The sequence below is a fragment of the Pagrus pagrus genome (genome assembly GCF_965226575.1).
Source record: "Pagrus pagrus genome assembly, chromosome: 17".
NCBI lineage: Eukaryota > Metazoa > Chordata > Actinopteri > Spariformes > Sparidae > Pagrus > Pagrus pagrus.
The window spans coordinates 17,838,752-17,857,876 of NC_140201.1; the positions used below are offsets into that span (position 1 = coordinate 17,838,752).

The window sequence follows — 19,125 nt, forward strand, 5'->3', positions numbered from 1 at the left end:
AGGTAATGGTTAGGGTTAGGGTAGCGAAAGGATAAAGGTGATCCCTTTTCAAGGTAAGTTCTGAGGCAGAACATGAGCAAGAGACGCCTCCAACTTTATGATTAAAATCTCTGGGGTATTTCATGACAATGTCTGCAGGTTATGCTTGATTTGTGTTTTTGATCATGTTAGGGTAAGGGTTAGGGTTAAGGATAGAGTAGAGTGACTCCTTGGAGGATAAGTTTGGAGGCAGAACATGAGCAAGAGACGCCTCCGAATTCCCCTCTCCTCGTCCTCCTTTTCGTTCCCTTCCCTCCTCTTCATCCTACCCCACCCCTCCGTACGCGGCCACTACCCCACCCCATCCTGCTCACTCCCCTCCTTCCTCAGTGCAGCCAGCCACAGACACTTGCTTTTTGTATGAAGGGGTTTAACCCAATGAACAATCCTGTCTGTCTTTTCCCAAAATAAGCCAGTGGGAGAGGGATCGCCGAGTGAGCCAGGGAGATTGGAGCAGCGAGGTGCACAGCCCCTGGTTATAAGTCCTGGGAGTGGGAGCTCAGCCTGCTTGGACACCACAGCCTTTAGCTCAATATACACTGCCTTTTGCTGCCTGCCTTGACTGCCTGACTGACTTGACTGACTGACTGAGTCTCACTCCACTGTTACTCCCTCTCTCTCCCTCTCTCTGTCCTGCTCCCTCGCTCCTTCCCTCCTACTTTCCACCCTGGAGAGCAAGAGCGCACAGATTGGAAAGGTGCTCCTCAGACCTGCGTCTGGACAGCTTGAAGACGGCACAGAGAGGATTTTTCACTCTCGCTCTTTCATCTCGCTCTCTTTTCTGCCAAAAAAGCACATGGAAGGACTTTTGCTGGATGCAGAGAAATAAAAGTTAGACAATTTTTCTCCACCTGCGGTTGAAAATATCTTTTTTTTTTTCCTGCTCTGGACCAGTTGAGGGTGCCAGCTCTTTGCTCAGGAGAACGCCGCTCCTCTTTTTTTTGCCTGCATGTTCGTTGAATATCTGATGCCATCACATCCCATGGGAGACACGCGTGGCTGAAGCAAGCAAGGAGGGAGGTAGAAGAGAGACCCACCTGACGCTCACACCTACCTACCGCTGCCCCTTAACCCAGTGCAGCCCCCACACTCCCTGCCCCTCAACGCTCTGAGGAGAGAAAAGGTAAGACCCCACCTGCCCTCACCTTTCCCTGGCTCTGTTAGCATCCTCCTCTCCTGTCTTGTCATCCCTTTTCACTTTTATCCCATGTGGCTGCACATGTGGCCGAGGCCAAGAGAAACAGAAGGGAGAGAACAGGAAGGGAGAGAAGGTAAAAATAAAAAACAGACGGTGCAATATCTTAGTCATGGGACCTGCATAATTCTCCTCAGTCCTAAGCTAGTGCACAGATTAAAAAGAACCGGTGCAGTTTGTTCACCAAGCTCCAGGCCAGGGTAAAGGACAATATTACAGTATTATTACTTATTATTACGACTCAGGGGGGGTCCTGACTTCCTCTGTAGCCACATCAAGAATTTTCTGCTTTTGTCCTGATGCATTCAGCCCTGTGTATGTGAAATTTCAGACGTTGTTGATGCATCCATACCCGAACACATCTGTATCTTTTGCTGATGATGTTGAAGTGGGCGTGGTGTGTATTCAGAGTGTGCATAGGGGTGGGGGGGTGGATATGTACAGTAGGTTTGGCTCAATTCTGATTATCGTCCTCTTCGTATATGTGAATTTAATCTTCTCCCATCTTCTGTTGGCACGGACTGCAACTTGTTTGGTGTTTTTTGAGCTCACTGAAAGCTCAAAGTGTGATTGGAAAGTACCACAGTGAAGGAATACTGCAAACGGACACATGGTCCTATCATTTTTCTGCCTTCTTTTCTCTCTCTTCATCCCCCTGTTGCTTCACTCTGTCCATCCACTGTGACGCCTCTGGCAAGCGACGCCGCATTCCATTGTAACGACATCCCTCCATCGCGAAAGAGAAAGAGGAGAAATAGCCATGACTCTGAGTGCTCAGGTATCCCGCATGACGAACCAACAGAGAGGCAGAGAGACAGAAGGAGATGAGCAAAAATGAAAAAAAGTGGGGGGAGAAAAAAAGACCAAGAGGAGCGCATTAGTGGGGCTTAGAAAAACAAAAGAGAAGATTCCAAAATGCATGCTTCGCCGAGGAGATACATTTTTCGATCACATGTGTTTCAGCGCACCAACAGCAGGCTTTCTTCGCAGAGGAAGGAGGGAGACACAGAGAGGGAGAGAGAGAAAGAGAGAGAGGTGAGGAGTGAGAGAAAGAGAGGGGAGGGGGGGAGAGAGTCTGGAAAAGACAGTGGGGCTGGAGTTCTGAAATCCAAAAACATTTGGCAGCATCCCTCCACTTCACTGGCTTACGGCAAGAAAAACTGGATATGTACCTGCGTGTGTGCGTGCTGGTGCACGTGCAGCCACACATGCATGCTCCTAGGTGAATCTGTGTGAGCGTCGGAGTGTGTTACACAATCTTCGAGGGGAGTGGGTGAATGGATGCACAGTAAAGCGTGAACTCTCCCTCCTGGCACCGAGGTACAACAGGAGTGCTGCTGGTGCGCAGCAGCGTCTGCTTTACTGTTCAAAGTCCTATTTGCTCATAAAGTTCAGGGCCTCTCATATAGATTTACTGTTTTGCAGTCAGTCTCTTGGTTTCTATTAAAGTACCTATAGGTCAGGAGATTTACGCCCCTCTCTGCTTTTACCGACATTGCTGGCCTTTTCCTTGGCATGTAACTTGCCGCTTGGCACGGTGGCGACATTGTGCTGTAACCATGGCCACTGACTGGGCTCCTCTCACTTTGCCACTGGTGGTTACGAGCAAGTCGAGTGTGTTTGTGTGCGCGGTGCATTATTCAACCACAACTTACAGCCTCCAACCAGCTGCCAGTTCAGGCTTTTGATACAAAGTGTCTAAGCGTGACGGACCATACACAAACAACAGTCACGCTGAATGCACAGCGGCACACACGGCATACTTTACGCCCCTGTGCAAAACAAACACCTACATGGATTCGACACTCCTCCTCACACACACGTTTCAAACAGATGAACACACTCGCGCTGTCCGTAAGCCAAACCGCCTGCTCATATAGCGCTGAGACTCTCACGCCCCACTGCAGTTACTTTATAGGCCAGAACGTGTTGAAGTTGGGACTCCTTTAAGTCCTTTTTTCTAAAATCTTTGAGTTCTGATGTCAAGGTGAAAAGAGGACTCTCTCTGCAGATCTGTAAGCTTTTTGGCGAGGTTTCATCCTCATTAGAGAGAGTGAAAAGGAGACGGTGCTTGAACACCTCAGGTGTAAGAAACGTTACAGACTTTACTACCGATTCTCAGATCTTTGCTCAGAGACCTGTCACTCCTGCTCCATCACAGAGACACAAGTAGAGTGTATGCATACCCTCATCAGGGGTCAGGGTTGAGACTTATTTTTTAAAGGAGCGCAATGTAGTTTATATTTACAATATTAATGAGGTAATAACACAAACTCAGAAATATTTATTCTTATCTAAATGAATAAACAAGCTGTTCTCAGAGGAAAATAAAATCCCCAGAACACTGTTTGAAGCTAGACAGGTGGCAGGGTCCGCCAAATACAAACAAAGTGAAACAGTATGAAATTGTGTTGTCCTTTAAGGTCAGTTTGTTTATTTAGGAACCAAAAAAAAACAAACAGTCAATGAAGATCTGTCTCTCTTAATTAAAATGTCTTCCCCAAAACTACATAGTGCACCTTTAAAAAGAAGGAAAAAAGGATTTTAATAGAAGTTTTAGTAGCTACCTTGATGCTTGTTTCTCACCTTTACTTGGCTTGTAAAATAGTCTACACTTTGTTGCCACAAGGGGGCAGAATACCAGGCAGTTCAGCTCACTGTCGCACAGACACAAACACATGGCATCCTGCAGTGAGGGGAAAACCTCTTGCTGTATTTCTGAATAGTTTTCAGTCTTCTTACGTCTCACAAGTCTAATTCTACATTAAATTATTTCATAACACTGGAAACAATCAAGGAGATTCCTTTGTTCTTCTGCTCTTCAATCATCGTTAATGTGAGGCATCTTCTTTGACTTCAACTCCGTCTCGTCTGTGATCTTCTTCAAGAAACAACTCTCAAAATGTTCTCAAGACTGTCACGTGTCACTCGCATGTGCATGACATTTGTATCCTTTTACTCCCCTAATAGACCATTAGTGCACGTTTGTGTATGCTCTTGCGTGTGTGTGCACGTGAGTGTGTATTAGAGTGCACATGTGCTTCTGTTACTCTCAGTCTTAGGCCGTAGTGGCAGGAAATGAAGGAGAATGCCACTCATTCTCAAGGAAAAGTGAACGCCCACTTATTCCTTTTACTTCCCTGGAACCCAAACACCTTCAGAAAACACACACAGACACACACACACACACACACGCACAAAGTTCCCCCATCTGTGCCTTTTGTTTCATAGGTACTTCAGGAGGAAAGAGTGTGAAAACAGGCCTCTCCTTTAATGGCTTCAACAACAAAGACTGTGTTTTCTTAAAGTGCTCTTTCCAGCCGGATGACCATGTCTGCAATTACAGCCACACACACACACACACACACACACACACACACACACACACACACACACAAACTGTACATGCACACAATACAAGGCATGCTAACTGGTGCTGCTGATAATCTGAATGAATAATTGCAGCGAAGGACGGTGGAAACAGAATACAGGCCCTGGTCTTAATCAGAGCTTGGAGCATAACATCCAAGATTAATAGGCTGGATTTGTTTTGCAGCTAAAAAGGGGGAGAAGAAAAAGACAGACGGAAGCATAATTCCGTGCGCAGACGCATGAAGATTTGCATCTCTTCTCCTTTTACTTCCTCTCTCCTTGTGTGTTTGTGCTTTTCGGAGCTTGTTTGCACATCAGCCGGTTGTCGTCTTGGCCCGGACGCGCGGCTGATATATGTGGAAGTCAGTCGGCTATACGGCAGATAGTGAATCTGCACAAACATACGGCCCTCCAGAGTGGTCGGAGCAGCACGTTATTAATCAGGGCCTCGTATTGAAGGACATTGTGTTGGCTCGCGACACAAGGAGGCGGAGGGAAACAGCGAACAGTAGAGAGTTTTCTATTGCGCTAATCCTGTTTTATCTGTACTCAAATTTTGGCAGCTCAACCTATTTATTTTTCCCTCTCTGTCACTCTCTAATTCGTTTGTCTGTCTGTGTTTATCCGTCTCCCACTTGCTCTTTCGTTCTCTCATAACTGTGCCTGGACCGGAGGGAGTTTTTCCACTGGGCTGGCAGCAGCAGGACGACAGAGAAAAGAGAGAGCGAGCGGTGGGGAGGCTTTGGCAGACGCCCCTTGTTATTTTTCCTCCGCCTCCCATTGACTCTGTCAGCAGTGGCTCAGTCTTAGCAGGGCCTCCGAGCTCACAGGGACTTGACAACATGCCCTCTTCGGCTCTCGGAGGGAACTTATCGCAGGCACGCTTCGGGGACAGGAGCAGGAGGAAGTGGCTTTCACCATTGCGTTGCCACTTTTTCCGCTTTTAACATTCCCCGTTCTTCTTGACTCTGTCCCAGCTTTCTTTCCATCCTGTCCATAATTTTTTTTTTTTTTTTTTTTTTTTTTTACTGGTGTAGACAAATCCTCTTGAATCAAGCCCAACTCTTTACAGGGCTCAAACTTAAAACCCCTGCGGTAAAGCAACCTTGTTCTCCAACGTCAGACATTGCTTTTAGCCAGTGAGGCCTGAACAAGGCGCGGTAACCCAAGCTGCGGACAAAACACGTATTGAGCAATGCTTCCTGGAGTCAGATCTATATTTTTCCAATGCTGTGCTGGAGTTCTTTGGGACATGCGAGTGTTTTCAAAGAGAATCCAACAGGAACAAACAGCAGTGCTCATCCAGCAACAGTGCTGTTCCTAGTTAATGGGATGTGACGTTTCGTATTCTGCCGCTGAGGCTTGAGTTTTACCAGGTTCGGCAGGGAAGTGAGAGTTTCCCCGTGTCTCCGGAAGATGCGTGCGATCTCCCCGTTAAAGCCAAATGAAGATTGTTTGATGTTTGTTGGTTCAGGTAACTGTGCAAATGAGCGTGTGTGTACAGTACATGTGGATAGGTTTATTTGACTCTGCTACCTCATTCATTGCCCCTCAGTTCACCGTCTGGCAAAAACTTAGTTCGGGGGTTCCAAAAGCAGGACGTTGGGCCAGCTCTTAACAGGGGTCAGCTCCTCAGTATAAAACTCCCATTATCCCTCTTTTCATCTTGTTACAGACGTGCTTCCCAAGCCAACTGTTTATTTTTATTATTTCACTTCAGATGCAGGATGGATATATCTCTCTCTGGCGGGTCAATATTGAGTAAGGGATTGGAAACAGCTCTTCGGAGACCATTCGAAAAGCTCCAGACTTTGTTATTGTTCAGTCTGAGCTTGATTTAGACGTGTGCGTAGGTGTTCGTAAAAAGAGAAAGAGACTGGGGTTATTGTGGTGTTATGGTTCCCCCGGAGCAGGATAATAAAAAGCATTTTATTTCACAGAGAGCCAGATTCTCTGAAATAGGAAATGGATGCTTACTAAGTGACACATGTATTGTAGCATTTGCTCCCCCCCGAAACCAAATCTTCAGTAGCAGACCTAATATCTACAATATATCAGCAAGTTTGATACACCATGCCTCATAGTTACATTCGCAGCTGTTGAAGGAATACTTTGAGAGATACACTTGTGCTCTCTTACCAAGGTTGCATGAGATAATGTGTAACTAGTACCTGCACCTCTAAATTGCACTAATAAATAAGTTATAGTCCGGCACATAAAGCCCTTTAAAACCACAAGATGTTGTTTTCTTTTAACTCATTAAACGAAACAACTATATGTTGGTTCATTTTTGAGGTTTAGAGGTGCTTGTTGGTGGACTTTTTACCTTTTCACAGAGCCAGACTACACCTGTTTCATCTGCTAACCAGCTTAGCTTAGCACAAGGTAGCTTCATTTGTAGCAGGCATACATGAGTAGGGTATCAAATTTCTCATCTAACTCTGGCCAAGAAAGCAAGCAAGAGTATTTCCCAAAATGCCAAATGTAGAGAGAAACAAAACCAAAGACAAAACCAAAAAACACACAAACAAATGTTTTAATCGTTATGCTAATTGCATAATGCCAGGAATTGTCAATATAAAAATAACTGCAACAGAACTTCATATTTAAACATTTATGGTGTATTGAAAGTAGTACTGATGAATATTGTGGCCACTGGGGGGCAGCAGATCAATCATTTTGTGTTAGCAAAAGTGTTAGCACACAGTTGCATTGCACATCCATTAAAAAACAGAACAACATTTAGCATTCATCCTTTTGTTTTTCTGGCCACCTGGTGAATGTAAGGCCAAAGACATAATTGCTATTAAAACCGTGTTTGTTTATGAATGATGGCTGCCTTGCATATCCTGTGTACGTTTGGAGTGTCGGTTGTGCACATCCTCAGAAACTGATGCTACAGGGCTAGTGTGGGCATGTGTGACTGTGTCAGGGGTCAGTAACCAGGGGCAACAATGAGACAATAAGGTAATGTGTACCATCCAGTGGTATCCTCCAGTAACACAAATAGTATATAGGCAAATATGTGAATGACTACGTTCACGATGCATCTGGTTGTCTATGCGAATGCTACACTATATCTTTGCCCGGAGTCCAACATTTACTTTCCTTTTAGCTCTATTTTGGTCTCCACCAACTCCTGAGGGGAACCTGTGGCTATTTATTTGCCAAAGGGTGCACTATGTGTGCAGGTGGCATTCAACAGTGCCTTGATAAGAGCATTGTTGCTAAAAGCATGTTAAGAAAATACAAAGGAGAGGAGCAAGAGTGATCCAGTAAAGTTGTGAGCCCGGTTAACCAAAACAAAGGTGCTGAAAGATGCTAAAATGCTTCATAGAGATATGATAGATAATCACCACAAACAACCTCTTTCATATACAAGTCATGTGATCTACAATGTGAACCATTGTAGATTTATTTAATTATCTTGTTTATTTTTTACTATTATTATTGTTTATTGTTATATTGTACTGTCCATTGGCTGCTGTGACGCACAAATTTCCCTGTTTTCGGGACTTATAAAGGAATTTCTGATTCTGATTTTCTATAGAAATATAAGTGCCGTACGGTGATGTGTTGCAGCCACCAGAACCTGATCCAACATTTGTTTTAAATGTCCAGTTTGTAATAAAGTTGACTTTTGAGTCTCATTACCAACTCCTCAAATACTGACGTGTTGGGATTGTCTTATGAGTCGGCCACCGTCCCAGAGTGTCATTTTTTGACGAGTTGGAAGTTCTTACCAATTCGAAGTTAACAGCAGGAGGTTATGAAACAAAAAATATGATGCCAGTAGCTTTCATGTCACAAAAGAATTTTGTTTTGTAATGGAAATGCTGCTGAGCATGATATGAGATGAAAACACTTCAGACTGTCAATGTTTCTGATGTCCTTTCATACATAAATCACTCTGCAGTCTTTCAACAGCAGGTGACTACAGGTGCCCACCACATGGCCACAAACATGTGTGAGCCCTCCTTCTTCTTCCAGCCTTAAACTAACTGGCACAGTTGCCACTTTCTGCCCAGATAAACACATAACATTTAGCTTGGCTCACAGTGGTCCTCAAAGAGATGGATTTAGGAGGACTTATCCCCTGCAGTGGACCACCCCCGGGGGTTTGAGTTGTTTGATTTTTTTCTTCTTTTGTCAAATCTCAAGAGCACAAGTTACAATCTTCTTGTTCACTGATATGTATTTACCATGGCTCCAATCCCCTGTGAAGACAGGAAATCTTAAAACGAATCAGACACAACACACAAACTTTTCCAGAGCCATTACAGTATCCCATGATTGTTCGATGCAGGGTGCTGCTGGCTCTCTCAGACTTTGTTTAAATGGCCTTGGCTTTGAGACTTAATCCTTTCTGTACAGACTTTGAGCCCATTGAGAAACATGTGTTTCATAATGCAACGCTCAGAGGCATTATGCAGCATACAACAGTCAGTCCTTCAAGGTTTTGTCCTAATCATTTCCTGTAATCAGCAGCAAAGTAGTGCAACGATAAAATGAAAAAGCGACTTTGTGCTCATTCCAGCTCGTTTGAGGTGAACGCTTTGTGAGCATCGAGTGCATTCAACATCGTGTGTGTGTGTGTTTGTGTGTGTGTGTGTGTAAATACAGTTCTCTTGTTTCTGTTTATCCCTGCAATATATGTAATGCTTCCTGGAGTTAGACAGTCGAGGCGATGCACTTTGGCAGCGTTCCTATGCGCTTAAAGAAGCTTCTGAGGAAGAATTATTGTGTTTCATGCTCGCAAGACAGGAAGGGTGATTGCTTTGCCTCTCAATTTTCGGAGGGATACAAGTGGAGTAGAGTTTCATGGAGCGCATTTGAGATGCTGAGCAGTGAAGACTAAGATAAACAAACAGGAGGCTAACTGGCTGACAGCCGCTCCGTCACACATTTGATCGGTTTTGTCTGTCAATGTGAATTTTAGGAGGTAACATAAGTGAGCGTGCAAGCGAGTGCGGTCAGATTTTCTTTGTGAAATCTCTAATTTCAGTAAGTACAGTGATGACAAAAAGTATATTTCTCCTGATCAAAACGGATATTCAGTTCATACTAATTCACCCATATGGGCGCAACCTTCTCCATGTTTGAGAACAACATTAGAGAGATCAGGGGGCTGCTGCTGACTGTAGGAACACAGCTGTAGTTGCATGAAGCAACACAGAAGTGAGTGGTCTTACAAAAAACTGAGGGAAGTTCAAGGATTCACAAGGCTTGACTGAAAACCTGGATGTTCCATAGATGATAGATTGCAGAATAAGCTGACAGAAACAAAACGTCTTCGACCTAACCATGCAAATCTGGAATAGCTTGGACGGTGCATGCGACAGAAGTAGAACCACTTCAGGGAGGATGTTCTTTGGCCAATGAACAAAATACTTAATTAGAGAGGGCTTCGAATCAATTACCGCTCGCTTTCATGTGGCTTGCAGATGGCTGCGTACTCTCTCTCTCCACTTTTCCTGCTCTTCACGCCAGCAGAAAAAACCCCTGTTGCGTTGCCTCACTGCTAATTTGAACCAGAGAAGTGGTCATTTCCTAACAGTGGGCCCCGGTCTGCTCCGCAAGCCGAACCGACAACCAGCCCAGCAGAACCTGACCTGGACTTCTCCCAAAGCTGGGCAGAAATCACACAACCCAAGTCTTCCTGACATGTGGTGAAAGTGTGATAGGGATATGGGAAACTCCGGGAAGGGTTATGAGAGAGGGATGGCGACGGATCCATTGGGAAGAGAAAGAGAGATCGAAGTGGGACATGATGAAAACAGGGATAGGGGAAAGTGGAAGGGGCGGTATTTGCGGGAAAGAAGCGAGGAGAGGTGAAAGCAGAGGAAAGATCTGAAGGTAGAAGAAGCAGAAAAGAGAAAATAAGGTTGGTCTAAGAAGCACTCAGTTTGTTGCAACCATGTGGCGTCTTTGATCTGGCCGAGGATTTGAACCAGCGTCAACAGAAACATGCAGGGGCCGTCTGTTTTGCTCCCAGACACAGATCATTCCTCCATGAATTACTCTGCTTCAGTTCGCCGCAACCTCTTTACTACTCCAATGTTTGTTTACCCTGTCGGGAACACTCGGCCCATTCCTCAAGTTGAGCAACAAGCTCAGTAATACCCCAGAACTCCTGCAATCAGCTAAACTTTCTACGCTGTTAATCTCTAGAGGGAAGCAGAAATCTGGCTAGTTTTTTAAAGATTTAAAAGATAAAATTGAGTCTAACAGTGCTGCCTTTATATTCTGTAATTTATTCATTTCTCATTTAGTCCTGTAATACAGGATCCATTCATTCTGGTTCAGTCACTGTCTTCCATCATATGGACTAGGGGTGTTACTGTGACCCTTGTAGTATGCGAGGAAGAGGGCGGGCTAACAAGGAGACGGAGGAGAAGGAAAACGAGGATGCAGACATGTCCGCCAGATCGTTACAGTGAGAGGATGTGTCCTGAATACTGTGTCCCTGCCATATGACAGCCTACTGATTCAAACCTCATGTTGGGAGCAGAAAGACAGTGAAAAGACAGTTGAGTTGGAGGCTTGTTTGTGGGTAGACAGCAAAAACTGTCCCTCTGCAAAAGGGCTTTAGTAGCATTAAGAAATGTTGCTGCTGCAGTCATTACTGTAACATTAACAATGGTTCACATGACTATGTATAATGTCTAAGCGGTCACTCGTACTGACAGCCACAGAGAAATTTCCTCTGGCCCTGCCATTCCCTTTAGGCATCTTTGGGTTCAGTCTCAGTGCTCTCATTGGTGTCTAGAATGGTACAATGTTTCCAATTCATAGTCTATGTAAGCAGTGGTGCAATGCATTCTGGTAGCGCTGCATGCAACGAGAGACGGGGTCACCCACTCCTCACTTGCATGAAGTTGCGGTCTATGCTACTTTACGCATATCAGGGGTATCCAGCCACCTCTGGGAATCCCTGTAGAACTATTAAAACTAACCCATGTCAAGTTAAAACAAATACAAATCTGTATTGAGCCGCTATGTTGGTACGGTTTGAAATCCCAGAGCAATCAGGGCGTCCAGTCAGGTGCAGCCACTAAGCGTTGCATGGTTGTAGAAGGGTGTAGCCTGTGTTGGTCAAGCTCGCAATGATGGGAAGTGGCACAAGCCCTCGTGAACAGCAGACAGACAAACTTGGTGACCACGCAGAGCATTTTAGCATCAAAGACATTTGCCCTGATATTTTTTTTTTCCCTGCTAAAAATGGGCTAAAGCTAGAGGGAACGTTATCAAATCAAATATTATGATTCTGCTGAATGTGTAAGCTGCTAAGCGTTTGCTAAGTGTTACTGATTTATGATGTTTTCAAACATTTTGAAAACAGATGTCTGACATTGTCTTTGTTGTGAAGGGAACAACCCTAGTGATGTCATCTGGTTCATCTTGAAGGCCTTAAGACTTCACATTTTCAATAGCAAGATATGCCATTCACTTATCATCGACCAGCCAGAGAGAGTTGAAAAAAGAGACTCCTTCGAGTTGAATTATGGATAATGCATTGATTCTCACTTTTAATCAGTCTCTGGTCCACAAACTCTATGGAAGTGCAATCCCAAATCTCTTAAATAATACTGTATATTTTACAATATTGAAACATGTAATACTAAACATACCTAGAAAGTTGGATCTTCATTGGTTTGATTTGCATTGGCATGGACCCTTTTACAACTGACCTATTATAATTGACATTATTCAGTGAAGCCAGCTAGCAGGAAGGCATGCAGATATGCAGAAAATCAATTTAAAGGTTTGAGCCTTTCATGGGCAAGTAATAAAAAATACAAAATTTAGAGTTATATCAGACATCTCTGTTGTGTGAAAATGGTTACATAATCAGAAACAAAAGGAGATCCATAAATCTTTTTGTGCGAAGTCCCTCTCTGGGACTGGATCAGCCAGAACATCTCGCCTTCAGGGATGCTGGGTAAGGCCAGCTGATGCAAGAAATGCACAGAAAGTCATCCACTCTCACTTGAAGACAATGACAAATCCAGACTGCATCGACACTTCTGGGGAATGTACGTAGACCCCCTCCAAGTCAGCAGAGTACACACTAACAGTGCCCTAATGAATTGAGGGCCTTTCCCTCGTGGGCTGTATACATGTGTGATCCAAAAACCAGGTTCGCTGACGTTTCTCTCCGTCTCCTGTCTCTTTCTCTGTTCCCGTGCATAATTCTGTTGATCACAAATGTCTTGCTGTTTCCTCTGGAGTTTTGCTCGTTGAAAGGCATCTCCCAGTGAGCAGAAAGTGATGATAGCCAGATAGTCTTAACACAGAGCTCTTCCCACAGACGGACAATGCTCCTGTTGTGAAACACAGCACTACTGTGGTCCAATTGTGCTTCCTGGTTAGGAAGAAAAATCTCTGACTTTGAGACATTTGATTTTCAGCAATCAGAGTGCAATAACTATGCTAGCATCGAAATTGATCTACTGAATCTTAAGACCCAGACCTCAGAAAATATCAGTGGACATTTAAGGTTCAACAGGATGAGGTCCATCGTGACAAATGAAAAGTGTAAAATGAGAGAAATAAAATAATAAGAAAAACCACTGACTCTGATAATCAGAAAATCAGAGCGCTGAATATCGGGTCAGTATACTATGGTCGACCCCTAGTATACGGTATATAAATACATGTAAATGCTTGTTTAATTTACTTTTAACTTTACTTGTAATACTTACTTACTATACAAACCCTCCCTCCTGGCGTTTCCCTGAAGTATTACTGTTACTAGTGCCGCTGTTGCAAAGACAGCATTAGCCACATGACTACTGCTAGCAACCTGGCAACTGTCCTGCAATAAGCAATAACATCAACCGTAAGAATCCAAATTTAACCTAGAAACTTTGACACAACACCAGAGAGCTCTCCATCGAGTGAATGCCTGTCCGTTCACTCTTGTTTTACCTTGGTTTTTATTACTCTCCCTCTTCACCTTCTTCATCAGTGGGGTTCTTTAACTTTTGCAGTGTAGAGTTTCCACAGTTACCTGGGGATAGCAACCAGGGAAAACAATGCCTCTTCCTGTTTTGTTTACCAAATGGCTGACCTGCCCTAATATGTCCTTTTATCTGTGAAAAGTCCAGCCTGGTGGCAGATTGATAAGCTTTTATAGGGAACCAGTTCAAACGTGGACGGTGTCATTTTCCTGCAGCCATTACACTGTGCAAGACTACTTTGAAGCAGTTTAGAAGTTAAGAAGCTGTTGGATATAGATTTTCTTTTCAAACTAGCCAGGTTTTCACTGTTTTAAGATTTTGTTGTTTGAATGTTGAGAAAAACATCCCACACCTCATCAACAGGTCAATTTCCACAACTAAGACCAGATGTTCTCGGAATTGACACCTTAAAAAACGCTGTCAATAACATTGTCTTCCAATATCCGCATTCTTGCTAGTGACAGGGTTGGAAAGAGAGCCATCATTTTGCAGATGTCCCATTAGAGTGCAATTCTTAGACTATAAATCACACTTACATGCTGAGATACACAGGTTGTTAAAGAACTATTGTGTGGTGCTACTATGGAGACCAAAACTCCACAAAACAGAAGCTGAGCAGTGGAGTTTCTCACTGCAGCCTTCCTATTCGATCAGCGATACATATCAAATGGTAGCACAATGTTGAGGCATGCACGGCGTGGAGTCCGCATCGATTAATCTGCAAATCTCCTCCATGTGACGCTCCTCCTGCCTGCCCTCGTCCCTACCCATTACACTGCCCTCAATACGATTATTCAGAGAGGAGGGGGAAAGAAAAGCATTAGTTGTAATGCTGCCAGGGTCCAAAATTGTCCAAATAGTTCTCAAGCCCCGCCAGACACAACAGCATATTCACAGTCTCGGCTCTGTCTGTGGATTCAGTTCAGTCTAGCACATTTTGATTCCCTCTTCGGCTATGTCCTTTAGCAATTTTGGCATTTAGCTCAGATACTGCCTACATGTCTTTTCTGTCTATTGTCCGGAGATGACAGCGCTGTTGTCCTTGTTAATCGTCTGCACAACACATACAAGGCCTGTTCTCTGCGCTGACGCTGAAACTGTGTCTACATATTCTATAAGCTCCAGGGAGGAAGGAGCGCTGTCACGCCCCATTTGCAACCTCACATGCACTTCATCCTATGTCCTCCCTGCATCGTCTCTCCCTCGGTCCATCATTCACTCCACAGAGGGCGTCTGGAATGTGTCTGTAATCGCTTTCAGTGCATTTTTATGCAACAAGCGAGGAGACAGACAGTAACGCAAAGTGTCTACAGTGTGTGGGAGAATACAGGGAGTCACAGACAGACAGAAAAAGTAATGCATGGTGACGTTTTGTTAGCTGAGAAAATGATCTGATCCACAGATATGAAAATTAAGAGTGGCCAGGACTGGACCGCTTCCCCCCAAGTGTCTTAGAACAAAAAACATCTCTCTCCTGTTGACTTACGATGCTTTTGGAGATCCAGATGGAAGGGTTTTGTCTCCACTATCAGTCTAGACTCTATTTGTTTTCACATCTGCGCTTGTGCGATAAGCAAATTGTAGCCATTACCTTATGAGTGTGAGAGGGCAATTGTGTTTTTTCCCCACGCTCTGGATAAAGAGGCAAAAAGAAGGGGGGTGGGGGGTACGCACACAACCAGAAATGAGTGTGACCACTGTGGGAGACGTGGTGAACATCAAGAAGCGGGGGTGGAGGGCTCGGGGAGGGCTGGTCGGGTGGGTGAAAGAAATTTGGCATCGCCGATGGAAACGAGGTCTGGAGCCGGCACACACTCGCACATAAACACACACGCAGAGGACAGACACCAGCGGCCATCATTCAAACGGCATTTTAAGGGCCATTTAAGTCATTCCAATAAAAACTGCAGCCGTTATAATACGTTGTCCAGGGGAGACGGGGGGAGAGAAAGTTATGGCACGGGCAGGCCAAGGGGTAGCAGAAAGGAAAATGCAGGAAAAGTGAGTCAGACAATGTTTGTTTTCAAGTCTGAACTTTGGATCTTTTTCATGTCATTCAGCCTCTGTGAGAGGGAGGCCAGCTCTCCAGTCTGGGAAAGTGATTAAGTGATAGCAGGGAGGTGTGAGGGGTTTATATTCCTGCCAGTCTTATCGGCAATCAGTTAAGTCGAGCGATATTTCCCACAGGTGATGTTCTGTAGGCTTGAAGCCAACAATGCGGCTTCGTGCACGGCTCCAGAATACTGACTCCATATCAGCATCTCGTCGCCAGGAGACATTTCACGGCATGTTTGACCCAGTGATGCACTTTACTGCCTTTAATGTTTAATTTCACATTGTGGGCTTACGTTTTCACTCTTTCATTTCTCGCCTGCTGGTTATCTACAATACCCTCCTCTTAAAACGTGACAGTCCGGATCAACATGTAACAGGAAAGCGAGTGGCGGGGAGGGGGGAGTTTATCTGTCTGCCTCACGACCTTAAATCTCCATCCAAGGCCAACAACCACATATGCAGCGTTGCATTCCGACGACTGTTATTTCGGCATTATGTCTATTTGCACTGTTCTCAACTGAGGGCCTGTGAAAAGCCGTCTAAACACAGCGCTCTCATACCACGCGATCCTGGCCTATGTTAGCATAGCCGAGTGAGTGCAAATCTGGAGCAGGGCGATGGAGATGTCGGACAGCCGCTGCTGTGTCTTCTTTTTTTTTTAGTGTCTCCATCTTTTCTCTTCTAACTTCTTTTATCCGTCCCCACAGTCAGTCTCTGAAGCATGCAAATCCTCATACCTCTTTTCTTAGTCATCTCTCGTGGTATCTAGCCTTTTTTTTCTTTTGCAAACTAGACTAGAATCCACCACACATGAGTGACTCACTCCTGTTTAATTTGGGTGAACTTACCCTCTAAGCAGACAATGGACTCCTTCATGCTCTTTGCACCCTGTAGAAACTGTTGCACCCATCACCTAAATGTATTCTTTGCAACCATTTTTAGCTTCACACAGATCTGCATAATGCATATACAGTATATGCACACAGGCATGTGCACATCCACCTACATGCACATATGCACCCCCACCTTCACAAATATTCTGCGGCTCAGACCTCAGAACATTTTTTAACGGACCATCCAAAAGCCATTACCCCCGATTCAACACGCATTACCTTGTTCTCATTCGCACCCACCTACCTCGACATGGCCCACCTCCACCTCCGACACACGTAAAGTCGCGGTCGGAGCGTTGAGTCGACGTCTCCTGTCCCCGTCTCGTTTTGTTTTGCATAGAAAACAAGAAAAAGAAACACATGCACACACACAAAGAGTGTTGGGGTTTTCACTCCTACCTCTCCAAAACCTAAGTAAACACGCCGGCTTCCAAACCATACAGAGTCGCGCTAAAGAGACGCGTCAGACGGGGCCCGGGGTTATGCTTTCTCAGCAGCGGATGAGTGATTTGAAAGGAAAGAGAGGTTTTGTGGGCAATTTACATACGCGGGGATGTGAGTCATTTCGGGGTCGTTTATGGGCTGTAGGCAGCCATTCCTTTGGCTCTGAGTGGACCATCATATCTCTGCTGGATGGCCTTCTATCGCACATGCTCTTTGATGGATTTTTCAGCTTAATATCACACTTGGAGGGGGGAATATGAGAGAAAGATGTTTGCATTTGACATACAATCCATTTCCATTGTGTGCCCTCAGAGCACAGACTTCAGATCGGGTTGATGATGCTGCTGCTACCCTCCTCCCTCCACTCTACGTTGCCCGCTAGCATGTTGTTGCTCAACTGGAAAACAATAGCAAAAGCCATCCATCTGGTTGCAGTTTGTATCCCGTGCCAGTTTGAGTGGGAGTTAGACCTCTGAGAGGCTTAAAACAACAACAGCTCGCGGTCGAGAAGACTGGTTGCATATTTCCAGCTACTGTAGCAATAAACACACTCACACGCAGACACATGCTGGTACACAGAGAGACCCCAAGTGTGTGACTATTAAATTGATATAACTCTGAAATCTGGTGACTGATTACATTCAGGGGAATGGCAGAATGGACAGGTATTGAAAAGTCATTAAGATTATGGATTGTTTGGTGAGACAGAGGGGGGAGAAAGTATGACATGTACTGGGCCCGTGACAAGTGCAGCGGTGGAATGTCCCGGGGTGTTTTAATGGAGTTTGTCTCTCCACACCTGTGGAACTAATAGCAAGCCACTGAAGTCAGATGTCCTATGAAAATATTTGGTGGAATGAGAGAGAAAGGGGGAGACAGGGGTGAGGTGGATCGGTTCGAGGGTTCATACCTAAAGACAGGCGTGTAGTTTGGCCATCGCATAGGATTTCCATTAAACGCCAGGTTTGAGGAACAAGATAATTGCTCTAGCAGAGACTCCAGCCTGAACCCTGTCTCCTTCTCTATCCCTGTTCCTCACTCTGGCACATGTGCTACAGAAAAACAGAGTGTTTTCAAGTTGCTTAACTTTAAATGAATACTTGATATTCTAAGCGTATGTGTGTTTCATTTAGATGTGAGCATTTTGTCACCAAACAAACATCAATAATCCATGAGCATCTGCATATTTTAATTTAAATTGAAGAGTTCAAAGCACTTTTATGCATTGGGCAACATGTGCCCTCAGGGTGCCTGAAACCTTTTTTTTTATAGCTGATTAAATTGCTTTTTGAAAAATGCATGGCTTTCAAGCTACAAACACACTTTTTTCTTCGTTTTGCTTTCAACCCGAGAACTGCGAAATGCTCACAAAGGTTTTATGAGGTCAGTGAGGATAAGAAGCCAGAATGTGGTATGGAAATGGTCCTGCTAGTATTAAAGGATTGGTTGAGGCTTTCCACTGATGCAGACACTACCCCTGTTGCTCCCCTCCTCTTTCTTTGAAGTCAGCGATGGCAACAGTTATCACAAATGATGATGCTCTCAAGTCCCTTCTGGACAACTTGGGAGTAAGTTGTCGCGGTTAAGCCCGGGACTCGGTCTTAAACAGTCCAAAGTATGCATGCTATTCATTAGCTTTTTATTATTCTGAATATCTACCAATGGGGTGAAATATTTTTCAAATACAATTCTACTTGTTTTGAAGAAGTTTCTTTGCTCACATGTCAATTTATTGGACAGTCTGCCTTCAGCCATGGAAGCAACATGGCTGCCAATGTCGGTCAGTCGGTCGGTCTACCACTGAAAAATCTCAATAACTGTTGGATGGTGTGCCATGACATTCATGATGCCTCAAAGTTAAATCCTTTTAACTTTGTTGATCTGCTAAACATGTTATTTAGAGAAATATCCCAACATGTGCTCAATGAACTGACAAAGAGCTTGAAACAAACATGTATTATGTATTCTAATGACATTCATGTTCCCCTCAGGATGAATTGTGAAAGCTTTGGTGATCCATCATCCAGAACTAGTGCTTTCATTTGGTCAAACGTTTAATTTGTCCCATTCTTTGTTTTGTGACTGAATACTTGCAGAACCATTGGCGTCCACATCAGCCCAACACATCCTCACTCCCAAAACAACATGACTGTTGCCGCACAAC

The 19,125-nt window shown here is 44.5% G+C and overlaps 1 protein-coding gene across 1 annotated transcript in view; it reads left to right on the forward strand.

The window, feature by feature from the left end:
- Window positions 1–480: 480 nt before the first annotated feature.
- The window catches only part of col8a2 (collagen, type VIII, alpha 2), a 53,627-nt gene continuing 34,982 nt past the window's right edge, over window positions 481–19,125 (forward strand). Inside the window, exon 1 of the mRNA XM_084379850.1 lies at window positions 481–1,162. The gene's annotated coding sequence lies outside the window, so the exon portion shown is untranslated. The remainder of the gene's footprint in view (window positions 1,163–19,125) is intronic.